This window comes from Lactuca virosa, chromosome 8 (assembly GCF_052849685.1).
Source record: "Lactuca virosa cultivar CGN04683 chromosome 8, Lactuca_virosa_CGN04683_v6, whole genome shotgun sequence".
Taxonomy (NCBI): Eukaryota; Viridiplantae; Streptophyta; class Magnoliopsida; order Asterales; family Asteraceae; genus Lactuca; species Lactuca virosa.
In genome coordinates this window covers 311,064,960-311,088,755 of record NC_136433.1, presented here as the reverse complement: position 1 = coordinate 311,088,755, position 23,796 = coordinate 311,064,960, and positions in this window count along the sequence as shown.

The window sequence follows — 23,796 nt, the reverse complement described above, 5'->3', positions numbered from 1 at the left end:
AGAGAATAAAACAAAGGACTTTAAGAAACTGTAAGAGGATTACAACAACAAATGCGAGAACTATGATCATCTCAAAAGAAAATTTGCTGTTGTGACCGTTGAACTTGACTCATTGAAAAATCGTCTTGAAAATGCTGAATTTATTTTTAACAAATTCGATGGGTCAAGTGAAGTAGTTGCAAAAATGATAGAGGGACAGATGCAGTGGAAGGACATTACATGTGGAAACCAAAAGAAAGTAGGATTATGTTTTGAGAGTGTCCCTCCTCCATTCAATCACAATTATCCTGTCATTCCTCTATCTCAAGAAGAGATTAATAGAGAACCTTTCTTAGTTTATGGAAAGCCTGCTTCTGAACAAGCAACATGCTCAAATGATAAAATTTTGGATACTAACATTTCTACCTCAAGTGCAGATATGTCAGTAGTTCAGGGGGAGCAAGAAGCTGAAAAGTCTGAGTCGAATAATTCAGTGTCAAAATTTGGTGTTGAGTTTTGTGATGAGTCTGTTTTAAATTCTAAAAATGATGTTTTTGTTTCTGGTGGTGTGTTATTTTAGAATGATAAAATTGAAAATAATGATGTTGTTTCTGATAAAGTTGCTAAATCTGATTCGAGTGCTTCTACATCTTCCACGTTTGCTACACAATCCAGTGCTTGTGCTTGCAAATGTGAAAATGATAGAAACGATAATAAAAACCAGAAATCTGACAAGAGCAGTACCCAATCCAATGATAATAAACAAATTTGTTTCAACTGTGGTACTGCTGGTCATATTGCTAGAAATTGTTTAAATCGAATGTTTGTGCATTATCTGTCACAAAGAGGAGAGAATCAGTCTAGAGGACGATCTTTAATTAGAAAATCCTCCAGAACTCACTCTCGAGATGATGACTGGAAAACAAATCAAAACAAGAGAATGGCAGGTTTTCAAAAGAACAAACAGGTTTTCAATAAATTTACAAACAGTTTGCCAAAATCGACCCAAGCTAAGCCAAAGTCGATTTCGTCAAAGAGTAGGTCTGGATCTTCAAAATCTTCGAGTAGAAAATCCACCGGCTCGAAGCAAACTGAAAAGAAAGTTGTTTCAAAACCTAAATATCAGTGGATGCCAAAATTAAAATCTGATCAGTCATCATCCTCCTCTGTATCTGTTGAAAAAGAAAAATGAAAAGAGAAATTAAAACATGAATATGTGAAAGTAAAGGATCAACCCAGGACTGTGATGACCTGGGTCCCTAAATCTAAATGATTCCGCTCATGGTGCAGGGACAGTTGCCGAGGAATGTCGTCAGACCCTGGTATGTCGACAACAGCTCCTCCCGGCACATGACTGGAGATATCTCCCAACTGCACGACATTCAGACATTTAATGGGGGATATGTCTCCTTCGCGGGTGGAGAAGGCGGAAAGATAACGCAGAAGGGAACGGTGACCAACGGAGTGCTCAGTTTTGAGAATGTCAACTATGCTCCTGAGCTGAAGCACAGTCTGCTGAGCGTCTGTCAAATCTGTGACAAGGGTTACTCAACACACTTCACTGATAAAGAATGTCTAATCTTAAAGTCGGGCATTGTCATCCCGGAGGAATGGATTCTCGTAAAATCAAAGCGGGATAGGAATGCCTATATTATCGACATGAACATCAATGTCCCCGATGAAGTCACTTGTCTTTTTTCCAAAGTCTCAGAACAAAACGCAATGCTGTGGCATCGTCGACTTGGCCATGCAAATGCAAAGAATCTGAACCAACTTGCCAAGAACGAAATGGTCCGCGGTCTTCCTGTCAGAGATTTCATCACCTTTGAAAAATGTGTTTCCTGTGCTCAAGGCAAACACGATCGGAAACCACATCTGCCAAAGCAGGTCAACTCCATCAGTCAGGTGCTCCAATTGTTGCATATGGACTTGTTTGGTCCGGTCAACGTCCTCAGCATCAACCGAAATTCGTATTGTCTCGTTGTGATAGACGATTTCTCTCGTTTCACGTGGGTCTTCTTTCTGTCCAACAAAGCTGGGATCGCCGACCTTATCAAGAAGTTCATTGTAATGATCGAGAACCAAACCAACAACCAATTGAAAGCGCTTCGTACAGACAATGGAACAGAGTTCAAGAACGCTGTTCTTGATTATTTTTGCGCTGAGAAAGGGATTGTGCGTCAATTCAGTTCTGTTCGGACACCACAACAAAACGGTGTTGCTGAACGGAGGAATCGGACGCTACAAGACGCCGCAAGGACGATGCTTTGTGATTCTAAACTTCCAGTTTTCTTTTGGGCGGAGGTGATCAACACAGCTTGTTACGTTCAAAATCGTGTCCTGATCAACAAAGCCCAGATGAAAACACCGTATGAGATTCTCTATGGACACAAGCCATCTGTCAGCCATTTCCGAGTATTTGGTTGCCCTTGCACCCTTCTCCACTTGGAATCCAACCCAAAATTCAATGCAAAAGCTGATGATTGCTATTTTGTCGGATACGCTGCTCGTACTGCTTACCGGGTATACAACAAGAAGACGGAACAAATCGTGGAGTCTTTCGATGTTCGTTGGCTTGAAGAGAATGAGACGGACGCTAGGGTAGGTCCTGATTGGCTATTTGACTACACATCACTATTCAAATCTTTTAGTGTGTCGACTGATAACCAAGCTGGGTCTACCTCTGGCTCGAAGACTATCAATGAAGACGAAAATGAAGAGGTTGTCTACAGACCTCCATTGGTTTCTGCTACTGATCCTCCGGTGGAGTCTACTGTTCCAATCGCTTCTCCTGTGTCATCAACGCAACAATCTGCTCCAGATGCTGATGCTACTCCTCTAACTCCAGTCGAAAGAGAGTTGATGAACCAAAATACTTCCGCTGTCACTCAAAATCTGATGGAACTTCTCTTTCCCAAACAAATCGCAGATGAGTTTGTAGCAAATCCACCAAACGAAGCTGGTACATCTACCGTGGATTCTTCAGCACATGACGGAGCTCTTAATATCCATAATCTTCTCGTTTCAGTCAATGACATCAGTCACGAAATCCCCTCTCGCATATAGCGCGGTCATCCGATAGAAAACGTCATTGGCTAGCTGGGCGACGGAGTTCGAACGAGAAGCCAGAGTGGAGACGTCAACACATGTCTCTATTCTTGCTTCATTTCTCAAATAGAGCCCAAGAACGTCGAAATGGCTTTGAATGAGCCCAGGTGGGTGGATGCCATGCATGACGAGCTCAATCAGTTCGAAAAGCTCGGGGTTTGGAAGTTGGTGGAGCTGCCTAAAGGCAAGAAATCTCTCGACCCTAGATGGGTGTTTCGGAACAAGCAAGACGATTCGGGTGTCATTGTCCGTAATAAGGCGAGATTGGTGGTCTGTGGGTTCAGGCAAATTGAGGGTCTTGATTATACAGAAGTCTATGCTCCGGCGGCGCGCTTGGAGGCTATTCGTATCTTCCTCGCCTTTGCTTCCTACATGAATTTCACCGTATACCAAATGGACGTCAAGACGGCTTTCCTGTACGGCAAGGTGAAGGAGGAGATTTATGTTGACCAACCTCCTGGGTTTGTTAACTCAAAACTTCCCAACCATGTCTACATGTTAGACAAGGCTTTGTATGGGCTGCATCAAGCTCCTAGAGCCTGGTATGCTACCCTAACACAGCACTTGCTCAATCATGGCTACTCACGCGACACTATCGATCATACCCTATTCATCAAGCATGTCGGTGCAGACCATATTCTTGTCCAAATATACGTGGACGATATCATTTTCGGGTCGACGAGTGCTCAACTATGGAAGGAGTTCGAGGACGTCATGAAAAAGCGGTTCGATATTAGTTCATTAGGGGAAATAACCACGTTTTTGGGGCTTCAGGTCAAACAATCTTCAGCCGGAATCCTGATTCATCAAGCCAAATATGTGGATGATATGCTCGAGAAGTTCGGGTTCAGAGACGCCAAACCTGCTTTGACGCCCATGGCGGAGAGACCACTGCTGACTCCTGATCTTGAAGGCGAATCCGTAGATCAAACGTACTACAGATCGATGATCGGATCGCTGATGTATCTGACTGCAAGTCGCCCAGACATTATGTTTGCGGTCTGTCAATGCGCGCGCTACCAGGCTAATCCTAAACTGTCTCATCTTATTGCTGTTAAAAGGATTTTTCGGTACCTCAAAGGAAGCCCAAAACTGGGTCTTTGGTATCCGAAAAATTCCGAATTTGATCTTTATGCTTTTGCAGACAACAATTGCGGAGGCTGCGAGCTTGACAAGAAATTGACTTCAGGGGGATGTTAATTTCTAGGAGATAGGTTGGTGTCTTGGCAATGCAAGAAGCAGAATACTGTCTCGACCTCAACAGCAGAAGGAGAATACGTAGCTGCGTCTGCCTGTTGTTCTCAAGTCATATGGATCCAACATCAGCTGTTGGATTACGGTTTGAACTTTCAAGAAACCCCTATATTCTGTGATAATGAGGCTGCGATCCAGATTGTTAAAAATCCGGTCCAACACTCAAAAACCAAGCACAATGACATCAAAGTTCATTTTATCAGAGATTATTATGAGCGCTTGCTCATTCGGCTAGAACAGGTTCCCACTGCTAATAATGTGGCGGATCTGTTCACCAAAGTTCGATTCGATTTACTGGTAAACTTTTTGAAAATGATTCGCTTTGAGGATTAATTTTTGTTTAGGTTAGTTTAAATTTGCGCATTTTCATTTCATTCTCACCCATGCACAAAGTTAGGGGGAGAAATAAACAAAAACCAAACAAAAATTAGAAAATTAAAAATCCAAAAACATTAGAAAAACAGAAAAATCAAAAATATTACTGAGAAGTGATGTGATGGGAAGTGATATCAGCTTGTGATAACAGGCAATCTGAGTCTGTGTAAAGTACCAAAGCTGTATTGTCTAGGCTCTGTGTTCGATGAGCTGGTAGGCACGAAAAATTTAATAGACTTGACTAGGTGCAGATGAACTTAAGGAATCTAGAGACTTGATAAATTCTAACCTAGATAGTTCAATTTAGCCTGACAATACGACGCTCGGATAGGTTGAGCAGGGAGATATACATGAGAATCCACCAGTCACATTAAAGAATCTGTATCTAGAACCGTGGTTTAACTTTTCCTCGATGTACGGATTTTGTCCTTAATTCCGATATTGACGGGGCGACTGGGGAATTCCGATAAAGTAGGTCTGTAGGAAATTATTTTCTTTCTCTCCTACTGTTAGTCATATGTTGCCTCCTCTGTGTGATCGAAAGATCCGACCTAGACTGCAACATATGCAAATCTGTCTCTCTGCATCTTCTATCTATGCAATTCTTCCTATCTGTTAGCCATATGCTATCTCCTTTGCGTGATTAACAATCCGACCTGGTACACAGCATATGCAACCTTCTACTTCTCAATCCCTCTGAAAGTCTAGTCAGTCATATGTTTCACTCTCTGCGTGATTGAAAGATCCGACCTGAGTGTACGACATATGCATTCTATATCTATCCTCTCTATGAATAATAGTCTGCTCACCTAAAGTAAGGAGTATCTCGGAAGCTCTTGATTATTGGGGTATGTTAGGAAGTGGGCAACATGTTCTAGTACATCTTAAAATTGAACAATTCTAGATTGTCTGTAGATCTCGTTGCTCAATTTAGGTGGACAACAATATCCTTGGTTGTCGTCAGATAAATGGTCCTTATGTATTTTTATCTAGTAACTTAGGATCAATCTGTCCTGTCACTGATAGCATTCCTAAAATTTGTCACAATTTTTCGTGCTTAAGTGGACCACAATACCGACGATCGACCAGATCTATTCATGAAAGGAGAGGTACTGATAAATTGAAAATGATTGTCTAACAACTTTGATCCCATATCACAAAAGGTTAATCATTTTCAAGATAGAGGATTAAAATTAGTTTGAATTAAAATTTTAGTATTTTTATTTTATTTTATTTTCATTTTTTTAGGATTGATAAATTTTAGAAAAATGTTTTTTTATTTTAATATTTTATTTTTTTTATTTTTTATTCTTTAAATTTTTTTAGGATTGATAAATTTTAGAAAAATGTTTTTTTTATTTTGATATTTTATTTTTTTAATTTTTTATTCTTTAAATTTTTAGGATTGGTAAAATTTAGAAAAATTTTATTTTATTTTATTTTATTTTATTTTGAAATTAATCATCCAAGAGTTTCATTTTTAAAATGGTTTTGGGTATTGGGCCTCACATATTTTCGGGTGCAGCCCACCGGATACGGATCAGGTATATAAGGGAATGGGGATACCGAAACTCAGTTCTTCCCTCATTTTCTTCTGCATACCGAAAACCTCTCAAATCCTCTCTTAGTCTCGAAATTGTTTTGTGTTGTTTCGCAAAATCAACTTGTTTTTCTTGAAGGTATGATGATTCCGATCACAACTATACTCTTATCGCTGATAATCAACCGTGAAATCGTGGCCAAATCGTGAAAAAGAGAACTCTCGGCGAGCTTTCGGTCGAAGCCATTTTCGGTCCATCGGCTAACCGGCTTTCGGTCAAGCCGAGCCGTTTTCGGTCAAGCCGGCTTAGACGGCTTTCGGTCGAAGCCGTGTTCGGTCAAACCGGCTCATTTAAGCCTTTTCGGTTCTATTTGGCTTTCGTTCTACACTAGTGTTCGGTCCATGAGCTTTCGGTCTAACTGTCTTGACCGAGAATCCATGTTTGACTAATAAAATTCAAATGAAATGGCCAAAAGTAATTGATATAATTGAGAAAATAATTTTAATTTGTTTTAATCAAATGTTTTCTCACCTGGCCTGTTTTGTGCAGATAAAATGGCAAGTCTCAAAGTTGCAGACAGTCACAATGTGTCCATCCTTCTTGATGATCCTCCAGTAGCACACAACGAGTTCAGATCAATGATGTACAGGCTAAGGGAATGCTGCATCTTAACTGCACTGACCTGGAACCCCATCATTTATCTGAACCTGATCAATAAATTCTGGAGATCTGCAAGTGTCAAGACTGGAGACAATGGATCAGTGAAAATTGAAGCTTCTGTCAGGGGACGCAAAGTTGTTATCTCTGAGCAATTCATCAGAGACATCTTGAAGATTGATGACAAAGCGGCTTACCCGACTGACATCGATCTGAGAATTGTTGATGCGTATCTCGAGAAGATGGGATACGAAGGAGTCTTTCCACCAACCCTAAAGAAGCTGTTACCTCCTTACTGGAGGTTTCTAGCCCACGGTTTTGTCAACTGCATATCTGGGAGAAAGGGTGGTTCAGACGAAATATCCTCGAGAAATACTCAGGCGATCGTTGCATTGGCTGCCGGGATTGACTTCAAATTCTCAAGGTTTATTTTGGAAGAGATGGTTACTAATGCTAACAAGAAGTCGAAGGATCAATTCCTGCTCTATCCAAGATTTATTCAAATCTTCATCAACAACCTATTTCCCGATCTGGTCAAGACAGGAGAAATATTTGACATGAAAGCTTTCGGACCAAACACTGTGAGCCTAATCAAGCAGAACCGTAAGGGGAAAACAATGTTCCAAGGGAAGTACCCTCTCGTAAAATTTGGAAAGTTTGCTGAGCTGTCAGACTCTTCAGAATCCCATGGGTCATCTGAACAAATGTCAACTGATCAAGCATCGTCAGAACATGCAAATGTGTATGACAATGTTATCGATGCGTCAGACCATGAGGAAGAAACTGTTGCTCCATCCATCATTGTTACTGAGGAGCATGACTTAACGAATGTGACAGTTCAGAGTGATTTTAGCGAGGGTACAACAGAAGATTTCACTGAGACTGAAGGAGGAGAAGATGATGAGTATGAGAATCTGGATTTGTCCGGTTACGACGAAGATGATATTTCGATGCATTTTACTGTACTTGAGAACCCTTTGCCAAATGAAGACCTCGATGACTTCCTCAAAGATATCGATGATGGTGCCAATCCAACACCAGAGATAAGGGAGAAAGCTGACGATCAAGAAGTTGAGCCTCCGGTTACCGTTCAAGCGGCTGATTCTTCAACTCATATGGACACATCATCAGGGATTCCTCCCCTTCATAATGTGGTTCCTGCATCCGAGCCAATTACAAGTGATACCCAGACAGTCCTGGCCTCCCAGCCCCCGATGAAAAGACGCAGAATTGATCCAAGGGTGGGAGTAGTTTTTCCTGACCAAATTCAAACCACAGAGACTCCTCCATCTACAACAGTTGCCCCTTCCTGATCTGTGCCAATTCAAGAAGGCCCCAGCTCAACCCATGAAGCTGGTCGTTCGTCAGCTGGCCTGAGATCGTCTCCTCCAAGGCCTTATCATGATGCTGTCTCTGAGAGACTAGCCATTCATTTGGCCCAGCAATTAAGTCCAACTCACTGCTCACGCGGAAAAGGAATATCCTTTGAGGAAGGTATATCTGGAGATGATGATGCCTCAGTACCTGAGCGGAGAAAGGAGATTAGTGTGCTGAACCAGAAAAATATCGAGCTTGATATCAAGGTTGCAGACCTTCAAACTGAGAACGCCAAGCTCAATATTCAAGTTGCTGATCTCCTTGAAGATAAAGCTCTGAAGACAAAGCAGATCACCGATCTTCAGACGCATTTTGGTTTGTTGACCGCCAACTATTATGATTTGAAGAAGAAGCTGGAAGAAGAACTTGGTGACAAATTCAAATCATCTATTGATGAGCCAAGGGTCTATCTTCCCAATCAAGACGCTCCCGTAGTTCCACCTCCTACAAGAACAACCACGGTTGTCAATCGTTTTGACAAAGAACCAGCACAGGCTCCAAATGTCGTGGCATTAAAACGTGCTAAACTAGCCAAATCTGCTGAGAAGGGTCGATTTTTGTTCAAGAGGAGCTCGGATCAGAATGCTCCCGGGGATCAACCAAACATCACCTTTACGGATCTTGGAGAAAATCGCTTCAGAGACGTTTATGGTGATAGTCTGGGATCATCTCATGGGGATTCCATGACCCTCTGAAAATGCGGATCGTAAGAAGGAAGAGTGGAAATACCGAATTGTATAAAGATGCTCACGATTTCAACTCTTGGACCAGGGTTGATCTCACAGAGTTATCTATGGCTCCTTTTGAAATCCATCAAATGATCCCAAAGCAACACAGTTCAAGTTATTTTTGGAAGGTCAAGTGGCAAAGGGCTTTCCCTCAATGAAGACTGCAGAGTCTATCATCAAGGTATACCCGAGTGTCATTGATCCCAAAACCAATCAGCCACTTCGGTCTGTGATGTGGCCCGCTACTAATCAAGTAAAGCAGATCCCTATCCTTCAAAACCATCCAGATGGATCTCTACAATCCATGCAATACTAGGTGTTTGATGAAACTACATCTTCCGCTGTCATCAAACATGAACATGGATGTATTCGTCTATATGACAAGAGGGATCTACTACAATTTCGAAGGTGGGATATACATCAACTTTCTCATCATCAGATCAAGGTGGCTGAAGACCTTTTTCAGTCTGCTGCTAAGGAGTACACTGCGATGGTTGCTGATATTATTCAAAAGGAGATGTGGAATGGAGCCATGGGAAAGTCAGACGTGCTGGTGGTTGAAAAAGACTGAATTCATGCTAGCCGCAAACCAAGGGGGAGATTGAAGGGCCAATATATTTGGTTTGGGCTAGGCAACAGTGTATAGATGAGTTAGGACATTTGTCAATGTATTTTGAAGTCTTTTGTGCATGTTTGGTGTTTTCGGTCTAGGCAAGCTTTCGGTTAGGGAGTGACCGAAAACAGGCTTTCGGTCTGCTGACCGAAACCTGTTTTCGGTCCACATGGGTATATATAGGCGGTCAGGTTGTCAGGTTGTCAGTTGTTGATCAGTAGTTGTACTTTGCTAGTTTTCGGTCTCTGAGTTGTATCAGACGGTTCCAAGTGTGAATTGTATGCAAGCTCAGTTTTATTCCATCTTCTACTCCATTTCTTCTTTGTTTTCTTATGCTTGATTGATCATTGGTGAAGATCCTTCCATCAAGGACCTTACACCTAGCCTGTCAATATATAACTTGATCTCCAAGAACTGAGCACATATAGAATTTGCTTGCCAACAGGGATTGAGTGACCTTGAATTTTTCAAGTCTTTGAACTTGTGGGTTAGGGAGAATAATTGAAGGAGGTGGAGTAAGTGAAGTATGATTTCCAGTCCCATTAATGCACAACAAAGGGATTAATCTTTCACCTTAATTGCCATGTGGGATATCATCTTCATTAGGAAAGCTTTTTCCAAAAGGATAAGGACGACCATAGTTGTTTGAACTAGTCATCTATGGGGATAAATTCAAGCTTAGTTGATTTAAGTCCTTAATATAACACCCAAAATGAATATATTAAGGCTAGGACCCAACACAATAATTTACAAATCGGAAGAATGATGTCGTAATCCAATTGCAATTTATTTGAAGGTAGGTAATGACGATTTACCAATTTCCACCATGAAAAACAAAAAAGAACTTTAGGTTTTAAATGAATTGAAATTCCTAGACCTTTTTAGATTCATTGAACTTTTCAATGGCATGTTTAATCTTGATTATGCCCTTCATGTTCGTGACTGGGATGCCGATGATCACAAACAAGGTGTGAATAACCATGCAAATTAGCTTGGTACTCTCAATGTTACAACCACCTAATCAATGTGTCGGTTAACCAAACATGTTCAATTGATATATGATTAACATCAAGCTACCCTTTGCCACACACTCTCAGCCCAGATTAGTGTGCCGGTTAACCACACACGCTCCACTAACGACTTAACAAGGTGCAAAGTGCAATTTCATGGGTTAGCACCAAATTCACATTTTTCCTAAAGTTACTAAGATTGGGAATTTAATAAAGTTTAGTTACTTTAAATATTCATTATACTTTTAATGAAAATGTCCTGTCAAACCCGTTCGGCTATCGACCCTCCACCAGTCAAGGAAGCGGTGGGTGAGAATGGACACCCATTAAACTACCATTTTATAGGCAGTAACCTTATACCCCCTTATAGACCGAGTTCGTGAATGAGGCCTACTAACGGTAAGATTGACTTTGTTCTTATACATATATATATATAAATATTAAACCTATAATATTATAATAGTATAAGGGTTGAATTTTAAACTTTTAAAATTCTTGGGTTTGGAACTAAAAGTGTCAAAAGAAGACTCTATATTTACAAATTCCAAAACTTGAGGGAAAGTTTTGAACTTTTAAAAAACTTTTGGAATCCATAACATATGAGCTTAATATAGGCATTAATGAAAAGACTCTTGAAAATCCATAACTTGAGGACAAGTTATGGACTTTATAAAAGCATCAAGTATAATTGAAAACAACCCTAGGCTCTGATACCACTGAAGGGTTTTGAGCATTTAACACTCCTAAGGTGTACATGCAACCCTAAATACATTGGATCTATGTTTTCTCTATTATATATGAAAACTTGAACTTTCCAAGGTATTACCCTAATTAGTATACAAAACTTGATACTTGGGTAATAAAACAAGTTAGATAACATACATTTTCTTGTAGCTTGTTGGAAACCTTGAACCTTTAGCCTTTAAGAACTTAGCATCAATAGTATGAATGCCTCAAATGGAATCATAACACACCATCGACAAAGGATGACATTTTGAGAGAGTATTCCTTTCACACAAAATCGACTGATAGTTCTCTAAGATTAGATGCACACGATTTTGGTCATGGAGCAACATATTTATATGTAGGATTCCAAGGGTCATGGGTTAACCATAATCCATACCCATGGGTTTATGATCCATGGTTCATGTGGCCCAACTCTTTATGTATCCATACATAAACTTAGTCCAACATGGATTATAAGCCCAACATATAAATATAACTAATTTACACAATTAGTCCACATTGATTTAATTAGTCTCTTTTGATCACTAAATTAATTCCAAACTAATTCTTGATCAATACTAATTAAATCATATGATTTCATATTAATATATTATAACTTATAATATATTAATAAATCATAAATAACCTCTTCTCAAAAGACCATCCTAATAATTGTCCTGATGATATGCAACCCAAATTGACCATGCTACTCTCGGGTCAAGTACATATCAATTATAGTTATAGGCTTAGACACCTAATCCAACACATAATTTCTTCAAGAATCATCTCGGGTCCTCTAAGACTTGCTCATAATAACACTCCCGATACTTGCTCAATAGTAAAATAATCATACTAAAATACTTCCTAGGCTATCCTAGGATTCCCCCACCTCCCCTGCCATCACCTGCTGAAGTACTCCTATCCATGTTAGCCAACCACTTTATAAATACAATTACATGCAACAAAGCTTAAATAATCTTTTGACTAAATAACCCAACCTTACAACAATTTGATTTAAACGAGAGCTGCACAATAGGACCAAATACTTTACCCTAAGATTATTTAACCTCCATAGCATATAACTTAGTGTATTCACTTGATACTCAACTCACATCAATGTGAGTTCCACGAAACGCAAAGCAAGCAGTATTCGAGCAGTGGAGTCGACTGGAACTAATAAGGCAAAATAAAATCAGGCAAATCCTTATACGAAATTCTCGATCTCTAATCCTCAGCATCTCGGATACACCTTTGTTCTACCCTCACTCTCTCAAGAGTGGCTAATCATTCCTCACATTGACCCTCTATAAACTGCACCGACTCATGAAATTTCCACCAACCCTGCAACACTAGTGTATGCTAATCATACATAACACTGGATCCTATGGACAGTCGAATACTTGATCCTACCCTAAGCCCTTCATCAAACAAGAACAAGAAATAAGGCTAAACCAAACATTCCCTGGCTATAGAATCTTAGTTATGTACAACTATGAGGAAGACACTAAGAAACTATAGTAATGATGTCAATTTCATATAAGGAAGATCCTAGGCTATCAAGCATCACATAATCAGGCAATTCTATCATGTAACTCCTGAAGATCCTTAGCCTGTCACTAGCAGGTTGTTCTAACATATCACAAAATCAAATATGAATGTGGTAAGTTAGGGGTCAACTTACTTGCTCCGACTGATTGTACACATCATATCCTCTTTGATTATTTTGAAAACAATTTTGTAAATCATTTTTAAAACCTTTGCAATTCCTTAGTCTGAGATTAGATTCACACGGGTGTTTATCCAATTCACTCAAACCAAGGCTCTGATACAACTTGAAACATCCCAAAAATTCAACAAAATTTAAACATTTCAAAACAACCCTTTTTCTAATAGAAGTGATACAAAACCATTGTTTTCAAAGCATTATTTCAAATCAGAATCTCGCAAGATCCAAACAGTCGTAAAACCAAGGATGTGTATGGTTACGCCTTCGTCCTGCCACGATCATTTGAGGTACCTGAAACCATAAACTCAAAACATTATTTAAAATCAGAGTCTCCCAAGATCCAATCAATTGGCTATTTATAAGTTTTACAATATAACTATTTTCAACAAAAAATCAATTTTTAACTTGTAACCGGTAACCGGTAAAAAGTTTTTTATGAATAGTCATTTATAAACATCTTATGTTACATTTTAAATATTTTCTACTGAAACTAAAAGTGATATTATTTTATGTTAAAATGTTATTTGAAACGTAAAAACTATTTTCATACATAAAACAAAATATAGAACAACATAAAAGAAACATCAAATGCATGTATTGAAATGTGTATAAACCAAGCTATGTCTAATAATAATTGTTAACATATCCCTTAGGGAGAACGTAAAAAAAGGAGAAGTCAAAGTAACGCCAAGCTTGTCCGGGTTAGAACCTGGTTATATCCATTCCGAGGCCATAGTCGGGCCTTCGCCAATGCGGAGCCACTGGTATGATGGTTAATGGGCAGAACTTCGCCTTGCCCTCTTCTCCGAGAAGAAATACTCCGGCAAACATGGGACCAATCAGAGAGTCCCATTTACCCATCCGATGATAGCTACGCTCATCACAATATCAAAGATTCTCCTCTAGCCAACTAGGCGACGAGGCAAAAAGACGCGATGAAGGATCCTTCAATACGGATCTGCCACGTCGTGTCTCACGAGGGAAGGCTCAACAGAATCACTTAGGAGGCACACGCCTCACAACCAGGTGAAAAAGGACCCTTCATCTTCACGAGGAGAGGGACAAAACTCTTTTTCTTCGAATTTACCCTTTCTTCTCTCAGAATCCATTGTAACTTGATCGTCGAAGCTTCGTCCTAGGAATCCCTACCAAACGTCGACTAACGATCACCTTTCTCTTTTGTACTGTGATATCAGGAGAATGAACCAGCATGACTCTTACCCTCAATCTAAATTCAATCATCTCTGACATATCACAACATTTGGCACCATCCGGACGTATCTCCAGGACGATACATCCACGAAGCACAACCAAAGAGCAAAAATGGCAGGTGAAATTCCGGCGACGTCAAGAGTACCGGAAACAAGCCCAGTGGAAACAATTGTTGCAAATTTCCATCAAAGAAACAAGCCCAGTGCATCCAATGTGGCCATTGGACGGAGGGCAAGTTTCCATCCAAGAAGAATGTACTTCAAATCACACGCCTATCTCGTAGACACCATCCAATTCTGCAGCTGAAACGACAACAACCTACATAGCCAATCTATGGCGCCCAACAGTTAACCCACCTCCACAAGCAGCAATCATAACCACAAATCCATAGATTGTCGCAACACAGCCAACAGAGATACCTGTTTTAGAGAAACAACCGTTTCCACACACTTCGGGCACCGAAACTTGGAACCCTCACAATATTCAACCGTAGTCACAATATTCAACCGATGGTTTACGCACATGACACTATGGTAGGCTTGCCCCACGTGCCCCTATTCGTACAGCAACCACCGATCTTCAACCCTTTCGCACAACAGGCCCAGGTTCAATCCCATAAGTGTCCCAGCTGTAAGTCACATGTGTGCAGAGCTCGATCAACCAGGGATCCAGCTACTATGGACCTGGCGTACATTTCTCAGTAACACCTGAATTCAACCCCTTCATGACGGCCGCTCAACCATTTAATCCGTCCACGCAACAGTACATAGGAGCAAACCCATACATAGTTCAGCCCACAGGGAAAAATAAGCATTCCAATAATTTGGATTGTAGCCAAACTTACAACAATATCAACCACACATCTCGCCGGCGGCCTTGCACAACCAGATGTACGCGAGCCCCTACCAGACGTAACAACATAAGGCTTATGGCGGTATGGCGTACTCATACATGGACAACCCCATGCGAAGTGCAAGCTCCAATTTCAGGCATGAACTACTCCAATACGAGATTCCGCACACTACGATGATATCGAACATGCCAAAATACGAGGATACTACTGACCCGGATGAACACATCGATAACTACGAGTGGGCGATGACATCTCTTAATATGGATCGTCGCTTTACCTGTACATATTTCCCCTGCACCCTAACAAGAAACACATTTGAGGAAAGGAAAAAGGGATTCCAACTCTGTGATGGCATGTAAGCAAAAAAAAGGAGATTCGATTCGTGACTATTATGATCGATTCACGCTAGCTACTTGGAATGTCCCAGGAAATGAAGAGTTCCTGGTGACGGGCGCCTTCCCCTAAGGTCTGCTTCCTGGACCCCTATCTAAGAAGATGCAGCGGATAGTCCCCAGATCCACGGACGAGCTCAAGTTTCAATACCTGAGACAAATCGAAGGGGAAGAGCGAAAGGAGGCCAATCTCAAAGTTGTAGCTAAAGCATACATCAAACAGGAGGAGGCAAGACGACAACCAGCACAAACACAATCGCCACTCCAGACACATGCCGAGGAGGTACAAGCCGTTCAACAAAGATGACAACAAAAATGGTTATGCAGATGTCCATGAAATCAACAAAAATCCATCAAAGGAGAGCAAGGACAAGACCAAGTTCTGCGAATATCACAAGAGCAAAACTCATGATACCACCGAATGCACAACATTTAAAAGGGAGATAGACGAGAAACAGCTAGTCGCAAACATAGCTGACATAACAAAAGAGTTCTGAGAAAAATTTAATGAGGATAAGCACCAACCTAGAAATCAAAAGGATGGGGTAAAGGACCATGAAAGGAGGCCATGGATACTTACCATCACCGGGCCCCGCCCATGCAGCAACCGCTAGAGCCAACACGCAAGCACGACGGCATATAATCAAAACATGCTTAACATGGCGTTTTCAATGAGTGATCATAGGCTAGAGCATTGGGATCCGAACGACCCATTGAACATCATAGGATTCATCATCCAAAACCGTGTTAAGAATGTATATGTTGATAATAAAATAAGGGTCAATGTAATTTACGAGCACTGCCTTCGACGGTTACCAATCGATTGGAAAAACACCTCCAGCCACCACAGCTGGGCCCGCTAGTCGGGTTCACTGGTCATGGTATCTGGCCATCAGGAACAATCATGCTCCCGTTTACATTAGTCAGCCATGATGGGACAAGACAGAGGGTACTCGAGTTCTCGGTTGTTGACTGCCCAACTGAACACAATATTCTACTGTGTCGGCCTGCACTCTTTCAGCTACAAGCGATTCCGTCCACTCTCCATGGTATTCTCAAATTTAGCACAAGTGACGAGTAGGCAACGGTCGTAGCAACCATACCAGATAATGAACGCAATACCCAACACGAGACAAAGCAAGAAACCAAATCCTCTCGAATCGAATGTTGCCAGAACATGGAGAATCCACAGTGGAGATCAACAACGATACAAATGCTGGTCTACGAGTCTAGGAAAAGGCAAAGAGACGTGTTCGGACGGCTCACCACATCTCTTCCACAGAAAAAGCAAACGCTTACCAAAAGATGGTCCAGCCAGAGCACGGAGCAAAAATTGCAAAACAAGGGAATGCCTACCCGCGAGCTAGGGCACTAGTCTGGCCTGTAATCGATGGCCAAGCTATGCCCAGACAAAGAACGATTCGGGACTTGAACCGGATCTTCACCTGTGTTAAAGATGAACCAAAACCCCTTGGGATGAAGAAGATAAGCGGCAGGAACCACAAAGATAGTGGCCGAGTGTCACTTAATCTAACACGCAAGCTTCCCTATAGAAGAGAATCAACCAGGGCCTCTGATGAACAAAACGAAAACCCAAATAATCGTGTGAAACGCAAGATTGATAGGCATGAAGAAAAGCGCGGGGGTGGTATTCTCACTCGGCCAAAGGGAGGCGCTTCCCACGGTCGCAACACGTGCTGGGTCAAGAAGAAGGGAAAGTGCGAACGCCTGCAGAGCATGAACGGCGAAATTCAGCTCTTCCACACCGAGACCCATTGGTGGAAACGAGAAGGAACCCCAACCTATCAAGAAACACTACGAGGAGATGAGGAAAAGATGCACAATGATGAAGATGTAGTCATAGCGGAGCACTCGACCAAAAATAAAGTGAAGGATGAGAAAAAAGGAGTATAGTCAAACTCCACACATCATAACCATACTCCAGGTATAGACACGAAGACCGGGCCTGCGCCCTGATACTTGGATATTCAGAGTCTAATGTTTCATGTCTTTCCTCTTTAAAAGTTAATATAAATTTCATTTTAAAAGAGCTTTCCAGAATTCTGTTTAACCAATTGCAAAAACACAAAGTAAAGTGGTGGTGCATATTTTCCAAGTAGCAACAACGACTGATCACCTACGCTACTTGAGAAAAATCTATGCAAGGATGCAACTGTAGATCTTAAAGAATCATAATCTTTGCCTAATATTTGCCAATAACATATCAGAACTGAGAATGTATAAATCTTAAACTAGTGGCACAAAGAAAGGGGTACTAAAAAGATTCATAACCTTTCCCCTAAAAATTAGATAGTAAAAGGCCTTGAGGTGATGATCTCGGCCAACATACAAGTAGCTAAACCTCAAAGTATACTCAAGAACATTGACCAACATTTTGCGACTTAACATAAAAAGCCCGATTATACATACAAGTAAGTGAAATATAAGTCAATAGTGGTAGGTTTATACGACGTCTGAAACACACATTAACCGATCAACGTGAACCCTAGAACAAGGGAGTGTGCAAAAAAGAATTACAATATAAATGTCGAATAACCCTAGCCTAAAGATATCACAAGTCAATTCAAAATATATAAAAAGAAAAAAGAGCATTTCCATACCAAGTACAAAGCAAAATACACAGTTCTTGGTCATTAATGACTCGTATCTTTCACTACACATATAATACAGGGAATTCAGATACATTACAGAATGAACAGAAGGGACAAACAAAAATCATTCCTCGGAATCCGAGGAAAAGCTTCCTGGACCCGGCCTACGACAAAATTGGCCGAAGCTATCATAATTCAGCTCCCCCAGACGAAAGTGCCCGCAAAATCCGTCTCAACAAAGGATGAAAGAGCAATATCCACCTCTTCGGCTCTTCTCGCGATACGACCGAGATCTGGGGCTTCAGGTTCACCAGAAATTATGGAACGACCAGCTAACTATTTCCCTTTTTGAAGCCCAAGGGCCTCACATACCTTTTGAACAAATTGGATCCCGCTGGCAAATTACGCGCTCTCGATAACCTTATCAATTACTTGAACCACCCCCTTTTGCAACATCCATTGCAAACAGCCCCGGGCAACAACACCATCAACTCGGGCACGGGCTAGTTGACGTTGGCACCTGGCCAACTCGCTCGCTAGAACACCCTTCTCTCGAGTGAGAGAACTCACTTGATTTTCGAGGCACTCCGCTTGGCCTTCCAAAGTGGCCACATGATCTTCAAAAGCGGCCTTCTCGTAGGCCACAATGCAATTTTGCTCGGATAGTAGTCGACGCTTTGCCTCTAAATCACGGAGTTCCTCCATTAAGCCTGCCATAGCATCTTGCAAAGTTTTTAACTGCGCTTCATTTATGCTAGAGCGGAAAACCCGGTCACGGCAACAACCATAAACGTAGAAGCTTGAGCAACAACATATCATTGTGTCCGGTGGATGAGCACAACTACTCCACTGCTGGGCGGCGATGTCTTCCGATAGTAAGAAGTCCTTAGTAACCTCCCAACTTGGAACATAAACCTCAGAAGCCAATAGGTGAGACGCAGTTCTCACTTCGTCACCCATGGAAGGCTTGCCCGATGGGGAGGAATCCCCTGACACGCCCGCTGCACTCCAAAGCATGGAACTAGAATCGGGATCGACTGAGAGAGAGCCAGTAAACGACGAAGGTGATGCCTTTGAAGAACTAGGCACCACCAGTATCTCTTTCTACCAAGGCAAAGAAAACGTATCACCAAGGACATCCCCAACACCACCAAGAAGCTTGGGCACGGAAACCATGTTGTGCATCTTATGAGGACGGAGGCTCGCATCATCAGATTCAGTCTCTTCGTCCGAAGACAGTACCATGCGCAAACTTCGTTTTTTCCGGATAGGGGTAGTACCTTTTCCTGCTTGCACCCCTGCTGGCATATTAGCAAAATCAGAAGCCGGAAAACGAACTGGGAAAATGACCCCAACAACCAGTTGGGAAGGCAAGGCAGGTCCGCCAGAACTAGCATTTCCCCCTTCTGCTAAGAACAATCCAACGAGCTCTCGCATACGTTTTTCAGATACGGGAGGGGGAAGAGCCTCCACAAGATCAACCTCCCGGTGGCAAAGCTTACCCCGATAGTGACCACGTAGGGCCATCTCCAAAGAAATCTCGGCTTCAGCACCTGCGAACACAAACCCCAAGTATGAGAACTCATAAGCCAATAAGATACCCTGTTCTTATTTTTTTTAAAGGGGGAGAAGGAGATTAGTGAATATCACATCTCATGATGAATAATTGTGCCATCTTCCCACGTGCCCTCCAGGCGACACTCATACTAGTTGCAGCAAGGATGAAATCTTCCTTGAAATGTATATAAACCAAGCTATGTCTAATAATAATTTTTGTGAGCGATTACAAGAATTATTAAGTATTTCTTAAAGGACTTAAGGAACACTTCAACAGGTATTCAAGATCCTACTTTCCAAGACAACTCTTGCTTGCAAAAGAACTTCAAAATTTCATGTTCTAAAGGTTGTAACACTTAAACCATTAAAACTATAATTAAGCACAATACCTAGGGTAGAAGCTCATGGTTGGATTATGGTCTCAAGTGGTTAGGTCTTCTTCAAGGTGGTCATTTCTTCGTCTTTTTACATTTAAATAAAAAGAAAACTAGTCTAACTAATTTATTACCTCACATAAACAAAATGAAAAAAAAAATACATATTTATATATTACTTCTTACGATTAAATAAATATCAACCATAAACAACACAAAGGTCCAAATGGCTGGTTTATACACAACATATCCAATATAATAATAAACAACTCTATGTTTTTTCTAGGTCAACTTTTATATAACCAAAATGCATGAAAAATGGTTATATATGAAAATAAACAATTCTATAATATAAGTAGCCAAAGAAGACAAATATGGACATTTCTTAACCAAATGAAATCCATGCTGGTTTTCAAAAAACCAAAGATCATCAAACATAAAAGATCATTCTAACATATAAAATATGACGTTGAAAAGACTGATAGGTTTTGATACAAAATAAGAGATAGTTTTTCATAAAAGTCGGGCAACGAAAGCTTAAAAATAATAAGTTAATTATTTGAGTTTATAACAAAACCAAACCATCTAGGATCCATTTATAGAGGTTAGAATGATATTAAAAACAACCATAGTGTGTTTTAGAGTGACAAACTTTGGAGCCTTTGGACCCCACTTGGTTTTGGAGTGTTGATAAAGATAGAAAGATAAAAGAATATGAGCTTCTCAACAAGTATCCAGAATCTAGATGAGCCTCTCTACAAAGAAGATGAGCTTCTCTACAAGTGTCCACCGTCAAGATTAAGGCAATGCAGTAGGAAAATTACGTAACCGCTTCAAATACAACCAACCGAGACACTTCAAGAAGGATTGCCATAAGTTGAAGAATCGGGGTGGCAAAGGAAGAACATTGTAATTGGTGCATGAGATGCTCACCAGGACCCAACTCTGGTTATTGGTACGTTTCATATCAACAATATTTATGCTTGCGTATGATTCATACTGATACCGATATATGCTTTATTGACCATAGTTTTAGAAACATGGTAAAACGTAAATCTTGCCAACTTAATAAAGCTTACACAATAGAAATGTCATTCAACAAAATAGAAAACAATTTAGAAATACTGACCAATTGCCTTCTCACCGTAAGTAACCACGTATTTCACTACGACCTAATGCCTATGTCCATTGGGAGTTCGATGTGATCATCAAAATGGATTGGTCATCACCTCATCAAACGGAGGTTCTATGATATGAAAATGCTACCCGACTAACTCTACCCAACAACGAATCCCTCGTGATATACGGGGATAAATAAGGAAAGAATCTAAGAATCATCTCTTGCATGAAGGTGAGAAAGTGTTTGTAGAAGAGATGCTTCCCTTTCTTAGCCCACGTTGTGGATATGTAACGCAAAGGTAAGGAAATGAAAGATATTCCATGAATGTGTGACTACCTAGACGTATCTCCAGAGGAACCGCCTAGGGTACCTCCAGTTTGACAGGTCGAATTCTGAATCGATCTAATCTCAGGTGCAGCAACAGTGGCACGATCTTATTATCGTCTGGCTCCATCATAAATGCAATAACTCTCCAGTCGGCTTCAAGAACTTCATGACAAAGGATTTATCTGGCCAAGCTTCTCTCCGTGGGGAGCCCTCGTATTGTTTTTAATAAAGAACGATGGATCAGTCAGGATGTGCATCGACTATCGAGAATTGAACAAGCTCACTATTAAAAACCAGTATTCACTCCCTAGGATCGATGATCTATTCAACCAACTACAAGGATCCTGCTACTATTCAAAGATCGATATAAGATCCGACTACCATCAACTTAGAGTTCAAGAAACATATATTCCAAAGACGACATTCCAGACTCAATATGGTCACTACGAGTTTTCTTGTTATGCCATTTGGACTGGCCAATGCACCAACCGTATTCATGAACCTTATGAATGGGGTGTGTGAACCCTACTTGGATAAATTTGTGATCTTCTTCATCGACGACATATTGATATATTCATGAACCAAGGAAGAACATGGCCAACACTTGAGTTTAATTTTAGAACTGTTAAGAAAAGATAAACTTTATGCAAAGTTTTCTAAATGTGAGTTATGGATTAACAAAGGGCATTTCCTCGGCCATGTGGTCAGCAGTAAAAGGATGTTGATACTACAAAGATTGAAGCGATTAAGGATTGGAAAGCACCAACAATACCAACCGATGTATGCCAATTTATAGGGCTTGCGGGAAACTATCGGAGATTCATTGAGAACTTCTCTACGATAACCAAGCTTCTCAACGCACTAACCTAAAATGACAAGAACTTCAATTGGGAAGACAGCCAAGAGTTTGCCTTCCAGAAATTAAAAAAATTGTTGTGTAATGTACCAATTTTGTCTCTCCTACTGGGAACATAAGGCATTATAGTATTTTGCGATACCTCTATCACCAAGGGTTAGGATGTATATTGATGCAACGAAATAAACTCACTACATACACATCCAGACAACCTAAGACAAATAGGAAAAATACACCACCCTAGGAACCAAACTAGATATGACTACTTTACATCACCTTCAAATGGATGAACATAGTGAACGGACGACACAAAACCTAGAAAACATGCTCTGCACCTGTGTGATAGACTTTGGTAATGCATGGGATGCTCACTCTTTGTTAGTCAAAGTTTCATATAACAGGAACTATCACACTACCATAAAGGCTGCTCCATTCAAGGCCTTATACGGGCGCAAATGTCGTTCTCCGATATGTTGGGCAGAAGTTAGAGATACCTAACTAGCCAAAAAGCATGCTGGTGATACTCTACTCATTGAGTTTTAGTTCATTTAATGAAAAATAAATGAGTTCATTTCAACTATTATAAAATACCAGATGGTATCTTACTTCCAAATGTGTAAACTAGCAAACGAATCAAACAGCTGAAACTACAACCCTAGTTAATGCGTTTGAAAAAACTAAAAATTCGTATTAAGTAATTATGAGTGGAGAAAAAATTAAAATCTCATAGTACATGTTCCCATGTTTCCAAATATATAAAGAACGTCCAAAACGGAGTTTGTATGCTAATGATACGACATTTATAAGAAAACAACCAGTAAAACACTGATTTTTCTTTAAACAACTAATACCGAATCGATTTGTAGAGGCACTTTCACACCTCCAACTTATATTCCGAGAGAGTTTTTGGAGTGATGATATGGCTTAATTTTTAATTTCATACTCAAAATAATTTTAGCAAAAATATTTGCAAAAGTCAAAAAATTGAGCGTGCTGGTCATTTAGACGCGAAACTTTAAACGCGATTTATCGGAGTTCTAGAACTCGAAATATTAACCCATTCAGGTTTTTCAAATCCTTGATCTCGGCTCTATCTAAAAATACTTTCAGAAAATTTTCTCGACGCCAGGATCTCAACATGCAATTCTAAGTGAGTTTTTGGGCATTTTAGAGATCATGACCTTATTATGGGGCCCACATGAGATGCAAAAACCTAAAAATAGTATTTCTTTGGTCCTTCTCGTTCCTCCCACATTTTATTTCCCCATTACTCTTCTTTTTGATTGTATACACACTTAACCAAAGGGTACAAGCATGGTGTTGGGGTATGGCCACCAAGGCTTGTGTGTGCCCCCTTCAAACTATAAATAAAGGCATTAAGAGCCTCATTTCTTCACTC